Source organism: Lepisosteus platostomus, unplaced genomic scaffold (genome assembly GCF_059453375.1).
Source record: "Lepisosteus platostomus isolate fLepPlt1 unplaced genomic scaffold, fLepPlt1.hap1 Scaffold_93_H1, whole genome shotgun sequence".
NCBI lineage: Eukaryota > Metazoa > Chordata > Actinopteri > Semionotiformes > Lepisosteidae > Lepisosteus > Lepisosteus platostomus.
In genome coordinates this window covers 154890-171013 of record NW_028291705.1, presented here as the reverse complement: position 1 = coordinate 171013, position 16124 = coordinate 154890, and the positions used below count along the sequence as shown (strand labels likewise).

At 54.6% G+C, this 16124-nt stretch overlaps 6 non-coding genes across 6 annotated transcripts; all 6 read left to right on the top strand.

The window, feature by feature from the left end:
* The first annotated feature begins 308 nt into the window (after positions 1 to 308).
* Positions 309 to 499, top strand: LOC148630674 (U2 spliceosomal RNA). The gene has a single exon (XR_015935121.1). It is a non-coding gene; the product is annotated as a U2 spliceosomal RNA (small nuclear RNA).
* A 6420-nt stretch (positions 500 to 6919) lies between these two features.
* On the top strand, positions 6920 to 7114 carry LOC148630673 (U2 spliceosomal RNA). Its single transcript, XR_015935086.1, has one exon. It is a non-coding gene; the product is annotated as a U2 spliceosomal RNA (small nuclear RNA).
* Positions 7115 to 7961: 847 nt separating this feature from the next.
* LOC148630672 (U2 spliceosomal RNA) lies at positions 7962 to 8152 on the top strand. The gene has a single exon (XR_015935120.1). It is a non-coding gene; the product is annotated as a U2 spliceosomal RNA (small nuclear RNA).
* An 847-nt stretch (positions 8153 to 8999) lies between these two features.
* LOC148630671 (U2 spliceosomal RNA) lies at positions 9000 to 9190 on the top strand. The gene has a single exon (XR_015935119.1). It is a non-coding gene; the product is annotated as a U2 spliceosomal RNA (small nuclear RNA).
* An 847-nt stretch (positions 9191 to 10037) lies between these two features.
* On the top strand, positions 10038 to 10228 carry LOC148630670 (U2 spliceosomal RNA). The gene has a single exon (XR_015935118.1). It is a non-coding gene; the product is annotated as a U2 spliceosomal RNA (small nuclear RNA).
* Positions 10229 to 13719: 3491 nt separating this feature from the next.
* On the top strand, positions 13720 to 13914 carry LOC148630669 (U2 spliceosomal RNA). The gene has a single exon (XR_015935067.1). It is a non-coding gene; the product is annotated as a U2 spliceosomal RNA (small nuclear RNA).
* Positions 13915 to 16124: the final 2210 nt, after the last annotated feature.

Sequence of the window (16124 nt, the reverse complement as noted above, 5' to 3'; positions counted from 1 at the left end):
TGGCTTGCAGCCGGTTGGGCGCAGCTGCTGCCGGTGGGAGGGGCCTAAGCTAAGGAGGCCGGGCGGCTGGCGCCCCCTGCGGCTGCGGTCGTTGTCGGGCCGTTGACAGAAGATCAAAGAGCAGGGCCCCCGCCCGGGACTGGCAGGAAGGCAGGCGGGCAGGCAAGAGAGAGGGGGAGCAGAGTCCCGCGGCAGGCCTCTGGCTGCAGGGAGGCCGGCAGCTGCGCGGGTCCCGGGCTCCAGAGGAGTCGGCCTGCGCCACTGTGCGCCAGCGGAACGCCCGCGCGTCGGTCCGCGCCTTTGTGGGCATCGCTTCTCGGCCTTTTGGCTAAGATCAAGTGTAGTATCTGTTCTTATCAGTTTAATATCTGATACGTCCCCCATCGGGGGACCACATATTAAACGGATTTTTGGAACAGGGAGCTGGATCAGGAGCTTGCTCCGTCCTCTCCACGCATCGGCCCGGTATTGCAGCGCCTCCGGGAGCGGTGCACCACCTTCTCTCAGCGGTGAAAAGACAGACGTAGGTAGCTAGGTAGCTAGCTAGCTAGCGAGCGAGCGAGCAAGCAAGCGAAGTGGACTGGAGCTCCTTCTTCTCGGGTCTCGTCCCTCGTCCCCCATCTGTGTGTCTCTGTGTTCTGTCTCTCTCTCGCCCTCTCGGTTCCCGTGCTCCCTCTGTGCGCTTTCCCGCGTCTCGACTCTCTGGGCAAGCAGGCCGGCCCCCTTTTCGGCTCCCGTGCGTTTTCCCTCCAAAAAACTTAGGTTTTTCAGCCTTTTCCCAGGGAGGCAGGCGTGGCTTGCTTGCTTGCTTGCTTGCTTGCTTGCTTGCTTGCGTGCGTGTCCGTCCCCGTCCCTGCAGGCGGGCCCCTTTCGACAGCTGGGCGTTTTCCCTCCAAAAAACTTAGTATATCCACCTTTTCTTTCTTTTTTTTCGGCAGGCAGGCAGGCAGGCGTGTGTGCGCGCGCGTCCCCGTCCCTCCCTCCCTCCCGAGAGAGAGCTGCCCCTTGCCTCTGCCCGCAGGTGCTGGCGCTCGGCTTTGGCTTGCAGCCGGTTGGGCGCAGCTGCTGCCGGTGGGAGGGGCCTAAGCTAAGGAGGCCGGGCGGCTGGCGCCCCCTGCGGCTGCGGTCGTTGTCGGGCCGTTGACAGAAGATCAAAGAGCAGGGCCCCCGCCCGGGACTGGCAGGAAGGCAGGCGGGCAGGCAAGAGAGAGGGGGAGCAGAGTCCCGCGGCAGGCCTCTGGCTGCAGGGAGGCCGGCAGCTGCGCGGGTCCCGGGCTCCAGAGGAGTCGGCCTGCGCCACTGTGCGCCAGCGGAACGCCCGCGCGTCGGTCCGCGCCTTTGTGGGCATCGCTTCTCGGCCTTTTGGCCAAGATCTAAAGATACGTGGCATGACCGCGGTCTGAGGACTTGACAAAAGGCGAAGACAACGAAGGCGAAGAGGAGAAGGAGAAGACAGCGGACAACGGAACCAGACCAGACGGGCGGAACCTTACCATCAGAAGACCGAAGCAGAAGTCCACCAAGGTCACCACGGGTAGTCGCCCTGGGTTGAGCCCAGGGGGCGAAGTGGGGCCTCCAAGATGACAGCGGTCGAAGGTGGTGAGTGGGCCCGCGGTTCGGCGGCTGTGCACCCTCTGTCCCGTGAGGGGCAGATGCGGTGCACAGTGCGTTTTGTTGTGAAGGAGGCAGAGAAGAAGAAGGAATGGATGAACCGTGAGCGGTTTGAAAGAGTAGTCCTGATGAAGGCTCTAGGGATTAAATTGAAGGACATTGATTGTCTACAAGATTTCCCAGTCAGAGGGATATACGACCTGTCGCTTGCATCGGATGAACTTTGTGAGAAAGCCTGGGAAAAGGTGTGTGAAGGAAGAGATGTGGAACCGCTTAATGATTTCTTGATAGAGCCTTTGTTTGCCAGGGAGCTCAGGACTCTGACAATTCACCTATTTAATCATCGGGTCCCAGAAAGAGACGTAATCACCTTTTTATCCAGATTTGTGGACGTGCAGGGAGAAGGTCAAAAAGATTTAGATGTCCTCAGAGTGTGGACCGGTAAAAGAAGATACACGGTGCGGCTAAAACCTAAGCCATCTGAGGGTGAGGGAGTGGTACATCCCCCGGCTTATTTCACGATTGGGCCTAATAGAGGCTACCTCTTCTATCCAGGCCAACCGGTGACGTGCAAGAAGTGTTTCCAGAGGGGTCATGTAGCGGCGAACTGTCCTGGCGGTGTGTGTAGAAAGTGTAAGGCCACAACTCACGAAACTAAGGACTGTACTAAGGTCTTAACGTGCGACCTGTGTGGGGCAGAAGGCCATGTGTACAGGGTGTGTCCGATGAAGAGTCGAAGTTTTGCAGATGTGGTGCGGACTTCGGCAGAGGGCCCGAGGAGAGAGGAGAGCAGACCACAGCAGAAGACCGCGACCACCCAGAGGACACAAGCAGACGCAAGAGAAGAAAGAGACGACAGACCAGAGGAGATGCCAAAGGCGACCAAGGTACCTGAAGAGGCGCGTCCGGGGACCTCGTCGTGGGCGGAAGTGATGGACAGGGCAGAGTCGGAGTCGCCGGAGTGGGTTACCCAGCCTAGCAGGGCTGCAAAGAGGAAGTCGGCGGCAGAGAAGAGAAGAATGAGGTCCGACGAGTGCGTGTTCGAGACTGTGGCTAATCGTTTTCAGGTCCTAGCTGTTGAGGAGGACTCGGGGAACAGTGACGTCGAGGCAGAGAAGGGAGAAGACGGAGAGAGAGGACAGAGAATGCCGAGACGGAAAAAGGCGATTGCTGTAAAGAGGGCGAGGGGGGAGTGTAAGAAAGGGGGTAGGAAGGAGGTAGGGGTGGAGGGGGGTGTAGAGGGAGAGGGAGAGGGAGGTAGGGAGGGGGGGAGTAGGGAGGAAGGGGAACAGAGGGAGAGGGGTGGAGAGCAGGGTGAGGAGGCTGACCCCTTGGAGGCCTCTGCTGAGGTCAGTACCCTCGACGACCCCATACCCCCGGGCCAGGGCGATATAGTGGTGGAACAGGAGGATTTCGTTTCAGAGACCTCAGAACAGTCGGGGAAAGACGGCGGTATCCACCTCCTGACCTCCGATGATCCTGGGGTAAGTCCATCATCCCTGGGGGAGGGGTCCCCGCAGGTTATGAGTGTGGGTGGGAATCTCCTCAGTCCTCTTGGAATAGAGAGTGCTTTTAGTTTGGGAGACGGGTTGCAGCTGCAGACTCCCTTTGACCCAACATGAGTCGTACCGTATGTACTATTAACGCCAGAGGGCTTAAAAATCATAGTAAGCGGATTGGCGTCTTCAAATGGTTAGAAGCGCGCCATTTCGGCTTTTGTTTCTTGCAGGAAGTACACTTAGGCACAAAAGGTGATATTGTCACCTTTAAGAGAGACTGGGTAAAAGGGGAGTCCTGGTGGAGTGTAGGGGGAGTGCACTCATCCGGAATCGGGATCCTATGTGGAACCCCGAATTTCTCTGTAAGCGAAGTTAACTGCATAGTCCCAGGAAGGCTAATGATTGTAGATGGGGCATGGGAAAGATTGCAGGTACGTTTAATAGCTGTCTACGGGCCTGCCGAAAGGCGGCTCCAGGGGGCGTTTTTGAAGGACCTTGAGCCACATCTGTACACCAATAGAGTGGTGGTGATGGGAGGGGATTTTAATATTGATGTATGTGATGCGAGTGGTGTGAGTGTGAGTGATCTTAAAGAATTAATATCACGGTTTCACCTAAAAGATGGTCACAAGGACTATAGTCAGGGACAGAGAATGCACACATGGAGTAATGGAAGGGGTGTCTTCAGAAGACTTGATTATATCTTCACCACCCTACGTGGGTTGACACAGGCGGCAACGGTTACTCCGGTATGGTTTTCAGATCATCTGTTGCTGTCGGTTGATTTGATACCAGATGGTATGGACCCTAAATCAAACTACTGGAAACTGAACACGAAAGTGTTATTGGAAGCCGATTATCAGAGTTTGATAGTTGCGCTTTTGGATCGGTTCCAGTTACAGAGGGGGCGGTACCAGACAGCGGTGCTGTGGTGGGAAGCCTGTAAAAGGGCGATCTCCAAGGCTTCTATCTCATACTGTAGCCAAAAGAAGGTAGCAGAGAGAGGAGAGCTTGTGAGATTGCAGCAGGAACTAGAAGAGCAGTATGTGGTTTCCAACCAGGGTGGTGCTTTCGACATGACAAAAGTTTCTGAGCTTAAACTCAGACTGAAAGAACTTTGGGTAGAGAGAGCTAAGGATTTTTTGTTTAGGTTGAAGGGTAACCTGATTGAGGGGGAGGAGAGGTGCTCAGCCCAGTTTTTTGGCTCGGTCAGAGCCAGACAGAAGAGGACTCTCTTCGAGGGTCTGAGGAGAGAAGATGGGTCCAGGGTCAGAGACATAGAAGGCATGGTGAGGTGTGCAACTAATTTTTACAAGGTTTTATTTTCAGAGAAACCAGTGGATGAGAGTTTGTGGGATGAGTGGTTGATTGGGTTTGACAGGAAGATTGATGGTATGGAAGGTGTGGGTGAGGCCCTAACAATGACTGAGATTGGAGAAGCCATTGGTGGCCTGCGTAGAGGTACCACCCCGGGGATGGACGGACTCCCGACGGAATTTTATGTAACCTTCCGAGAAAGGTTACTACCGGTGTTGTTGGAGGTTTATAACGAAGTCCTGAGGGAGGGTGAACTCGGCAGAACGATGAGGACAGGTATTATGTCTCTGGTGTTTAAGAAAGGAGACAAGGAAGATCTGGAGAACTGGAGGCCGATCCAATTACTCTGTTCCGATTATAAGATCTTGGCCAGAGTATTGGGGAGACGGCTGAGGAAGGTGATGCCGGACCTGATAAGTAAAGACCAAACCTGCAGTGTGGAGGGTAGAAACGTAAAGTGGAACCTGCAGTTGATCAGGGACGTCATTGAATGGGTGGAGGACAGGAACCTTGAGATGATGCTTGTGAGCCTAGACCAAAATAAGGCCTTTGACCGGGTGCATCACTCATTCCTTTGGGAGGTGATGAGAAGAGTGGGGCTGGATGAGGGCCTCATCAGATGGATCAAGGTTTTGTATAATAATGTCATCTCAAGGGTATGCATCAACGGTATGCTTGGCATGGGCATTCCGGTCAGGTGTGGGGTGAGACAGGGATGCCCTCTGTCCCCCTTATTATATGTGCTGTACATAGAACCCTTTCTGCATCGGATTCGTGGGGATCCTCGAGTGGAAGGGGTGGTGGTTCCTGGGAGTGGAGGAGAACAGGCGAAAATAGCAGCCTATGCAGACGATATTTCTCTGTTTCTTAGCACTGACAGAAGTCTTCACCAAGTACTACAGATAGCAGATAGTATGACCAAAGGGACAGGTGCTTTTTTGAACAAAGCAAAGTGTACGGTTAAATACTTCGGTAGATGGAAGGAAAGACAAGATGTGACGGGCGGTCTTACCTTGGTGACGGGACCGGTTAAAATTCTGGGAGTTCTTTTTCATACGCAGGACTCCGCCAGGATCAACTGGGACCTGAGGCTGGGGAAGGTAAATCAAAAGATCGGTATGTGGTTGAATAGGTCGCTGACGTACACAGGGAAAGTACTAGTCCTAAAGGTAGACATACTGCCATTGCTGCTTCATTTGGCTTGTGTGTTCCCTCTGCCTGCTCGGCTGCGTCGAAACCTGGTGAGGGCGGTCTTCCACTTCGTTTGGAGTGGGGGGCATGAGTACATCAAGAGAGCGGATATGTGCAGGCCAGTGGAGGAGGGTGGTAGGTCGGTTCCAGACTTCCCGTTGAAACTAGACACAATATTTGTCGCAAATTTGTGTAAAACACTATACGAAGATCCGGATCACCTTTGTGTATGTTTTATCCGTTTGTGGTTTGCGAATACGATGAAGCACCTGGTAGTCTGGACGAATACAACGCCGAAGGCGCAAAAATTGCCCTGGCATTATAGACATGCGGTGGTGTGGTTACAGAAGCACCCAGGGTTCAGAAAGGGCTTGGGGGCTACGGACCACAAACAGATGTATAGGACTATCATGGAGAAGGGGGAACCTGCAGTGGTGGGGGTGTCGGAGGAGGAGTGGCGGCAGATCCAGCCGGTGGGTCTAGAAAACAGACTCAAGGACCTAAACTGGCGGGCTCTCTGGAACAGGTTGCCGGTGAGGGACACGCTCTACAGGCATGGGTTGTCCAGACAGGATAAGTGCCCGCAGCCTGGCTGTTCTGAGGTCGAAACCCTGCTTCACGTTTTCTGGGGCTGTGTTTTCGCCCAAAGGGTGTGGGGTCACAGTGCTGAATTATTACAGAAAGCCGCTGTTGATTTTGTTTTAAGCAGTCGGGTGGTGTTTCGGGGAGTAAAGGGGGTGAGAAAATGGAATAATGAATTTGTGTTATGGTATATAATTAGTTTGGTTAAATTTTATATATGGGTAGCGAGGAGGGAGGTGGTGGAGCATGGCAGTTGTGTTTCAGCCTTATCTGTATTTAGCAAAGGCAAAAATGAAGTTACTAGACGTGTTCGGTGGGACATCTTACGGTGGGGTTTTGCTGCGGCCAAAGAAAGATGGAAGGGATTAATTTCTTTGGGGTGTTAAATTGATTTCTGTATATGGGTTTGTTTTATAATAATATAAGGAATGTTGGGGATGGAGGAGGGATCTTTTTTGCATACAGGGCGGGATTATGGTAATGTAACGGTTTTGTGTTTATGGTTCTGATGTCTGTTTCTTTTGTGATTCTATTTTCGAAATGAACCAATATGAATACTGTTGTACTAACATTTTCATGACCGTTTGATTTGTGTTTCGGATTGTTGAGTGTAATAGTATAAGGGTTGTTGTTAGTGTTACAGAGGGAGGCTGGTTTAGGGTATGTTTGAATGTTGGGGAAGGGTGTGGTTGTCTTACTGTGCTGTGTTGAAGTTTGTTATGTTTGTAATAAAAAACATAAAAAAAAAAAAAAAAAAAAAATCTGTTCTTATCAGTTTAATATCTGATACGTCCCCCATCGGGGGACCACATATTAAACGGATTTTTGGAACAGGGAGCTGGATCAGGAGCTTGCTCCGTCCTCTCCACGCATCGGCCCGGTATTGCAGCGCCTCCGGGAGCGGTGCACCACCTTCTCTCAGCGGTGAAAAGACAGACGTAGGTAGCTAGGTAGCTAGCTAGCTAGCGAGCGAGCGAGCAAGCAAGCGAAGTGGACTGGAGCTCCTTCTTCTCGGGTCTCGTCCCTCGTCCCCCATCTGTGTGTCTCTGTGTTCTGTCTCTCTCTCGCCCTCTCGGTTCCCGTGCTCCCTCTGTGCGCTTTCCCGCGTCTCGACTCTCTGGGCAAGCAGGCCGGCCCCCTTTTCGGCTCCCGTGCGTTTTCCCTCCAAAAAACTTAGGTTTTTCAGCCTTTTCCCAGGGAGGCAGGCGTGGCTTGCTTGCTTGCTTGCTTGCTTGCTTGCTTGCTTGCGTGCGTGTCCGTCCCCGTCCCTGCAGGCGGGCCCCTTTCGACAGCTGGGCGTTTTCCCTCCAAAAAACTTAGTATATCCACCTTTTCTTTCTTTTTTTTCGGCAGGCAGGCAGGCAGGCGTGTGTGCGCGCGCGTCCCCGTCCCTCCCTCCCTCCCGAGAGAGAGCTGCCCCTTGCCTCTGCCCGCAGGTGCTGGCGCTCGGCTTTGGCTTGCAGCCGGTTGGGCGCAGCTGCTGCCGGTGGGAGGGGCCTAAGCTAAGGAGGCCGGGCGGCTGGCGCCCCCTGCGGCTGCGGTCGTTGTCGGGCCGTTGACAGAAGATCAAAGAGCAGGGCCCCCGCCCGGGACTGGCAGGAAGGCAGGCGGGCAGGCAAGAGAGAGGGGGAGCAGAGTCCCGCGGCAGGCCTCTGGCTGCAGGGAGGCCGGCAGCTGCGCGGGTCCCGGGCTCCAGAGGAGTCGGCCTGCGCCACTGTGCGCCAGCGGAACGCCCGCGCGTCGGTCCGCGCCTTTGTGGGCATCGCTTCTCGGCCTTTTGGCTAAGATCAAGTGTAGTATCTGTTCTTATCAGTTTAATATCTGATACGTCCCCCATCGGGGGACCACATATTAAACGGATTTTTGGAACAGGGAGCTGGATCAGGAGCTTGCTCCGTCCTCTCCACGCATCGGCCCGGTATTGCAGCGCCTCCGGGAGCGGTGCACCACCTTCTCTCAGCGGTGAAAAGACAGACGTAGGTAGCTAGGTAGCTAGCTAGCTAGCGAGCGAGCGAGCAAGCAAGCGAAGTGGACTGGAGCTCCTTCTTCTCGGGTCTCGTCCCTCGTCCCCCATCTGTGTGTCTCTGTGTTCTGTCTCTCTCTCGCCCTCTCGGTTCCCGTGCTCCCTCTGTGCGCTTTCCCGCGTCTCGACTCTCTGGGCAAGCAGGCCGGCCCCCTTTTCGGCTCCCGTGCGTTTTCCCTCCAAAAAACTTAGGTTTTTCAGCCTTTTCCCAGGGAGGCAGGCGTGGCTTGCTTGCTTGCTTGCTTGCTTGCTTGCTTGCTTGCGTGCGTGTCCGTCCCCGTCCCTGCAGGCGGGCCCCTTTCGACAGCTGGGCGTTTTCCCTCCAAAAAACTTAGTATATCCACCTTTTCTTTCTTTTTTTTCGGCAGGCAGGCAGGCAGGCGTGTGTGCGCGCGCGTCCCCGTCCCTCCCTCCCTCCCGAGAGAGAGCTGCCCCTTGCCTCTGCCCGCAGGTGCTGGCGCTCGGCTTTGGCTTGCAGCCGGTTGGGCGCAGCTGCTGCCGGTGGGAGGGGCCTAAGCTAAGGAGGCCGGGCGGCTGGCGCCCCCTGCGGCTGCGGTCGTTGTCGGGCCGTTGACAGAAGATCAAAGAGCAGGGCCCCCGCCCGGGACTGGCAGGAAGGCAGGCGGGCAGGCAAGAGAGAGGGGGAGCAGAGTCCCGCGGCAGGCCTCTGGCTGCAGGGAGGCCGGCAGCTGCGCGGGTCCCGGGCTCCAGAGGAGTCGGCCTGCGCCACTGTGCGCCAGCGGAACGCCCGCGCGTCGGTCCGCGCCTTTGTGGGCATCGCTTCTCGGCCTTTTGGCTAAGATCAAGTGTAGTATCTGTTCTTATCAGTTTAATATCTGATACGTCCCCCATCGGGGGACCACATATTAAACGGATTTTTGGAACAGGGAGCTGGATCAGGAGCTTGCTCCGTCCTCTCCACGCATCGGCCCGGTATTGCAGCGCCTCCGGGAGCGGTGCACCACCTTCTCTCAGCGGTGAAAAGACAGACGTAGGTAGCTAGGTAGCTAGCTAGCTAGCGAGCGAGCGAGCAAGCAAGCGAAGTGGACTGGAGCTCCTTCTTCTCGGGTCTCGTCCCTCGTCCCCCATCTGTGTGTCTCTGTGTTCTGTCTCTCTCTCGCCCTCTCGGTTCCCGTGCTCCCTCTGTGCGCTTTCCCGCGTCTCGACTCTCTGGGCAAGCAGGCCGGCCCCCTTTTCGGCTCCCGTGCGTTTTCCCTCCAAAAAACTTAGGTTTTTCAGCCTTTTCCCAGGGAGGCAGGCGTGGCTTGCTTGCTTGCTTGCTTGCTTGCTTGCTTGCTTGCGTGCGTGTCCGTCCCCGTCCCTGCAGGCGGGCCCCTTTCGACAGCTGGGCGTTTTCCCTCCAAAAAACTTAGTATATCCACCTTTTCTTTCTTTTTTTTCGGCAGGCAGGCAGGCAGGCGTGTGTGCGCGCGCGTCCCCGTCCCTCCCTCCCTCCCGAGAGAGAGCTGCCCCTTGCCTCTGCCCGCAGGTGCTGGCGCTCGGCTTTGGCTTGCAGCCGGTTGGGCGCAGCTGCTGCCGGTGGGAGGGGCCTAAGCTAAGGAGGCCGGGCGGCTGGCGCCCCCTGCGGCTGCGGTCGTTGTCGGGCCGTTGACAGAAGATCAAAGAGCAGGGCCCCCGCCCGGGACTGGCAGGAAGGCAGGCGGGCAGGCAAGAGAGAGGGGGAGCAGAGTCCCGCGGCAGGCCTCTGGCTGCAGGGAGGCCGGCAGCTGCGCGGGTCCCGGGCTCCAGAGGAGTCGGCCTGCGCCACTGTGCGCCAGCGGAACGCCCGCGCGTCGGTCCGCGCCTTTGTGGGCATCGCTTCTCGGCCTTTTGGCTAAGATCAAGTGTAGTATCTGTTCTTATCAGTTTAATATCTGATACGTCCCCCATCGGGGGACCACATATTAAACGGATTTTTGGAACAGGGAGCTGGATCAGGAGCTTGCTCCGTCCTCTCCACGCATCGGCCCGGTATTGCAGCGCCTCCGGGAGCGGTGCACCACCTTCTCTCAGCGGTGAAAAGACAGACGTAGGTAGCTAGGTAGCTAGCTAGCTAGCGAGCGAGCGAGCAAGCAAGCGAAGTGGACTGGAGCTCCTTCTTCTCGGGTCTCGTCCCTCGTCCCCCATCTGTGTGTCTCTGTGTTCTGTCTCTCTCTCGCCCTCTCGGTTCCCGTGCTCCCTCTGTGCGCTTTCCCGCGTCTCGACTCTCTGGGCAAGCAGGCCGGCCCCCTTTTCGGCTCCCGTGCGTTTTCCCTCCAAAAAACTTAGGTTTTTCAGCCTTTTCCCAGGGAGGCAGGCGTGGCTTGCTTGCTTGCTTGCTTGCTTGCTTGCTTGCTTGCGTGCGTGTCCGTCCCCGTCCCTGCAGGCGGGCCCCTTTCGACAGCTGGGCGTTTTCCCTCCAAAAAACTTAGTATATCCACCTTTTCTTTCTTTTTTTTCGGCAGGCAGGCAGGCAGGCGTGTGTGCGCGCGCGTCCCCGTCCCTCCCTCCCTCCCGAGAGAGAGCTGCCCCTTGCCTCTGCCCGCAGGTGCTGGCGCTCGGCTTTGGCTTGCAGCCGGTTGGGCGCAGCTGCTGCCGGTGGGAGGGGCCTAAGCTAAGGAGGCCGGGCGGCTGGCGCCCCCTGCGGCTGCGGTCGTTGTCGGGCCGTTGACAGAAGATCAAAGAGCAGGGCCCCCGCCCGGGACTGGCAGGAAGGCAGGCGGGCAGGCAAGAGAGAGGGGGAGCAGAGTCCCGCGGCAGGCCTCTGGCTGCAGGGAGGCCGGCAGCTGCGCGGGTCCCGGGCTCCAGAGGAGTCGGCCTGCGCCACTGTGCGCCAGCGGAACGCCCGCGCGTCGGTCCGCGCCTTTGTGGGCATCGCTTCTCGGCCTTTTGGCTAAGATCAAGGTTCAAGTGGCCTGACCGCAGTCCCAAGATCTTAGGCCAGGGGGTCGGGAAGGCGAGGGGAGGATCGGACGGACCGGAAGGAATGGATTGCTGATGGTGGAACTTGGAAGACCGGAGCGGTGTGGACGAGGAGTTTGCTGAGGAGGTGGTCGGTGCTGGACGACGGCGTTTTGCTTGCCTGGAGGTTTCGGAAGGAGAGCTGAGGAGCGTTGCTGGAGCGATGGCTGGGCATCCCTGGGCGAGGAAGGAGCGGAGGAAGAACTCCCTTTGTTTCTCGTTGAGGAGCCGTGATGGACCTGCTTTTTGGAATAGAGATAAGTTCAAGAATTTGGTTTTGGTTAAATGTTTGGGTGTTGATTTGGCAGATGTATTTTGTCTTCAGGACTATTGTTTTCGTGGAGTGTTTGAACTAACTCTTGCGACAGAAGCCTTGTGTTTTGATGTATGGAGGAAAGTTCAGGAGAGAAGAAATGAAGATCCTGTTAAGTTTTTTTGTGTTGAGCCAATGTTTGCAGGGGAGCTTGCAGTAATGATGGTGCATGTTTTTGACTCATTTGTTCCAGAGGAGGATATTGTACTCTTTTTACAGCAGTTTGTGGATCTGCAAGGAGCAGGGAAGAAGCACTTGGATTCGGATGGCGTGTGGAATGGGAAGCGGACGTATTTGATGAGACTGCGACTGGGGAACACAGCGGAGGAGGGGGTGATACATCCCCCTGCTTTCTTCGAGATCGGGACTCACAGGGGTTACCTGGTGTATTCTGGGCAGCCCCTTGCTTGCATGTTATGTGGAGAACGTGGACATTTTTCTGCACAGTGTGAGTCAGTGTTTTGTAAACGGTGTGGGAAGAAGGGTCATGTGGTTAGGAACTGTGTTCAAGAGAAGAAGTGTTATTTGTGTGATGAGCCAGGACATGGTCAAAGGTATTGTATGAAAAATGTGAAGAGGGTTAATATGGGGATGGAAGATATAGAGGGGAAGGTGGGTGTGTTGGATAAGGGATGTGTGATGGTTAGGGCAGAAGAAGTGAACGAGAGCGTGGAAGTAGGACAGCAGAGTTTGCGAGAGGTGAGTGTGTCTGATGAGAGTGTGGAAGCAGGAAAACAAAGTTTGCGAGAGGTGAGTGTGTCTGAAGATAGCGAGACGGAAGAGAGTGATGATTGTGAGAGTCAGACAGAAGGAGAGAGTTCAGTGACTGAGGAGGAGGTGAAAGGTGAAGGGAAGAGTGTTGCTGAGCAAAAGGTTGAAGCGGGTGGGCAGGCAGTGGAGGTCACAAACCCCTTTGCTGTTCTAGCTGTAGAAGAACTGATGGTTGAGAGTATGGTAGGAGTTAGTGGGGAGTTGGTGGAAGATGTTGAAGTGGGGCTGAAGGGTGGGGGAGAGTTAGTAGAAGGTTCAGGGTTTGGTGGAAAGGCAGTGGGAATGGTGAGAGAAGGGGATTGTTGGTATGGAGACATTGAATGGAAGCAGTGGAGGGAAGAAAGAGAGGATCGTATTTATTTTCACTGGCCTATAAAAAGAAGGAAGAAGGGGCTTCGGGGGTGGGTGGCTCGGGATGAGAGGGAAGATCTTCGGGAGAGTTCAGTTAGGAAACGACTGATGGCGGTTTCACGGTTTGTGGAAAAAAAGTATCCGCATGTTGTTTTTGAATTTTCGATTGAGAAGAATTTGTTGGTAGGTTATCAAGTGTTAGGGAAAGCGAAAGGGGAGTGTGAAGATGCTTCTTATGATTATTTTGACAAATGGTGGAGGAAGAGGATGAGTGTGTAATTATTTGTTGAGAATTGAGTGGGAAGGGTTGTTAGTAGTTTGAGGTTTTGTTAGTCGACTATTGAAGTGCAAAGTGAAGGAGGGGAAGACTGCTGAAGAAGAAGGTACGGGAAAATAAGAAGGGGAAGGTAAGGGTGGGATAGACGGTTAGAAAAAAAGGAAAAAAGAAAGGGAAGGGGTGATGGAGAACTAAGTTATAGTTTTTTCAGAGGTCAGGGTTATATTTGCATAAGGGGTGGGATTATGGTAAAGTGAGAGTGGTTTTGTGGTGGTTTTGGGTTATAGGGTGGGTTGCTTAGAAATGGTGGAACTGAATAATGATGAGCTGTGATATTGGTTTTGCTGTGTATTGTTTTTGTTATTAATTGACCTGAATATGTATTAGTGTAAGAAAGTTATTGTATTGGTTGTTAAATGATTTTTGATTATTGGAATAGTTTGTATAAGGGGTGAAAAATGTAAATGTGATGATGTTGTGGGGTGAATTGTTCTTGGAAACTGGGATGGGGCGTTTGATTGTATATAATGAGGTTAAGAAAATGAATGTATTGTAAGTTTGGGAAAGGGATCTTGTTTAATTTGCATAGGGGGCGGGATTATGGAGATTAGTGGGGTTTGAGGTTATGTAATGGGATATGAACAGATTTGTGTTGTGTATTGATTTTTCTGTGTAATAATTTGTTGAGAATTGAATGGGAAGTGTTGTAAGTATGCAGAAGTTTTTGTTAGTTGACTACTGAATGGAATTTTGTATTTAACAGAATTATGGGTTGAGATGACTTTGGTTGTTATTGTGACTATTGTGTATTTGGGATTGTGTTTTGTTTTTTGGAGTTTTTGGAATTTCTTTTGTATTTTGTATAATAAAAAAAAAAAAAAAAAAATCTGTTCTTATCAGTTTAATATCTGATACGTCCCCCATCGGGGGACCACATATTAAACGGATTTTTGGAACAGGGAGCTGGATCAGGAGCTTGCTCCGTCCTCTCCACGCATCGGCCCGGTATTGCAGCGCCTCCGGGAGCGGTGCACCACCTTCTCTCAGCGGTGAAAAGACAGACGTAGGTAGCTAGGTAGCTAGCTAGCTAGCGAGCGAGCGAGCAAGCAAGCGAAGTGGACTGGAGCTCCTTCTTCTCGGGTCTCGTCCCTCGTCCCCCATCTGTGTGTCTCTGTGTTCTGTCTCTCTCTCGCCCTCTCGGTTCCCGTGCTCCCTCTGTGCGCTTTCCCGCGTCTCGACTCTCTGGGCAAGCAGGCCGGCCCCCTTTTCGGCTCCCGTGCGTTTTCCCTCCAAAAAACTTAGGTTTTTCAGCCTTTTCCCAGGGAGGCAGGCGTGGCTTGCTTGCTTGCTTGCTTGCTTGCTTGCTTGCTTGCGTGCGTGTCCGTCCCCGTCCCTGCAGGCGGGCCCCTTTCGACAGCTGGGCGTTTTCCCTCCAAAAAACTTAGTATATCCACCTTTTCTTTCTTTTTTTTCGGCAGGCAGGCAGGCAGGCGTGTGTGCGCGCGCGTCCCCGTCCCTCCCTCCCTCCCGAGAGAGAGCTGCCCCTTGCCTCTGCCCGCAGGTGCTGGCGCTCGGCTTTGGCTTGCAGCCGGTTGGGCGCAGCTGCTGCCGGTGGGAGGGGCCTAAGCTAAGGAGGCCGGGCGGCTGGCGCCCCCTGCGGCTGCGGTCGTTGTCGGGCCGTTGACAGAAGATCAAAGAGCAGGGCCCCCGCCCGGGACTGGCAGGAAGGCAGGCGGGCAGGCAAGAGAGAGGGGGAGCAGAGTCCCGCGGCAGGCCTCTGGCTGCAGGGAGGCCGGCAGCTGCGCGGGTCCCGGGCTCCAGAGGAGTCGGCCTGCGCCACTGTGCGCCAGCGGAACGCCCGCGCGTCGGTCCGCGCCTTTGTGGGCATCGCTTCTCGGCCTTTTGGCGAAGATCCTGAGTGCGTGGCCTGACCGCGGCTTGGGCTCTGAGTCAAAGGCGGGAAGGGGTGGACGGCGCGGCTTTTTCCAGGCGACGGCGATTTTTTCTTTGTGGCGGATAGGATTCCGGCCACTCTACACAAGATGGAGAGGACTTCAAGCAAGAATGCAAGACCAAGGCATACTGTGCGTTTTGTGCTGCGAGTGGAGGCTTCTGACAAGGATTTTGCCAAGAGGGATGCTTTCGAGGATGAAGTCCTTTTCAAGCATTTGTCCTTACAGCCTGAAGAGATCTATTGCCTCCAGGACTTTCCAGGTAAAAAGATTTTTGATTTGTCACTTTACTCTGCTGAACAGTGCACGAAAGTTTGGTCTGTTTTGACTGCTCGCAGACTGGAGGAACCTTTTGTTCATTTTTTCCTTGAACCTTTGTTTGCACGGGAGGCGAGACCCATATGGGTCCATATGAACAACCCTTTTACCCCAGACGCAGACATTGTTAATTTTCTTAAAAGATTTGTTGACGTTCAGGGCACGGGTATCAAGGAGATGGATAGGAAGAGAGTCTGGAACGGGAAAAGGAAATTTCTGGTGCGTTTCAGAGCGGACCCTAGTGCTGAAGATGGGCTCTTGCACCCTCCTGCTAACTTCTCAATTGGAACTTATACAGGTTATCTGTACTACCCTGATCAACCCTTGGCGTGTAGACGATGCAGGCAGAAGGGCCATTATGCTGCTGACTGTGATGTGGAGGTCTGTCGAAGGTGTGATACTGTGGGGCACAGCACCTTCATGTGCAGGGCTGAGCCGAAATGTAATTTGTGCGGGGTCTCTGGGCACATTTACAGGGCGTGCCCAAAGAAAGGTATGAGTTTCGCAGCCGTGGCGGGTGGCACATCGGCAGCAAGTGTTACCTCAGTTCACCAGGCAGAAGATGCAGCAGAGGGCCCGGCACCGGCGTCGCTGGTCCCTGACGCTGGCGAGGAGGTGATGGAACCTGAGGGTGTGGATCAAGGGCAGGAGGTAACGGACCACAGGCAGACGGCAACAGCACTTACCTCAGCAGAAGATCGCAGCGGCGAAGAAGAGACGGAGGCTCCGGTGAGTGCTGAGGAGGTCCTGGGGAGCGCAGAGGAGGAAGGTGGGGTCTCGCTCGCCGCGCTAGAGCATATAAGAGCGTTGGCTGAGGAATCAAGCCTGCCCTCTGCGGAGGAAGTAGGGTCAGACTGGGGGGACAGAGTGGATGAAGAGGAGGCCATGGACACCGTCCAGGCCAGGAAAGTTGTGAAAAGAAAGGCGGAAAATGATGTGCCGCCCTTGGTGAAGAAATCGGGTGTAGATCCCATGGAAT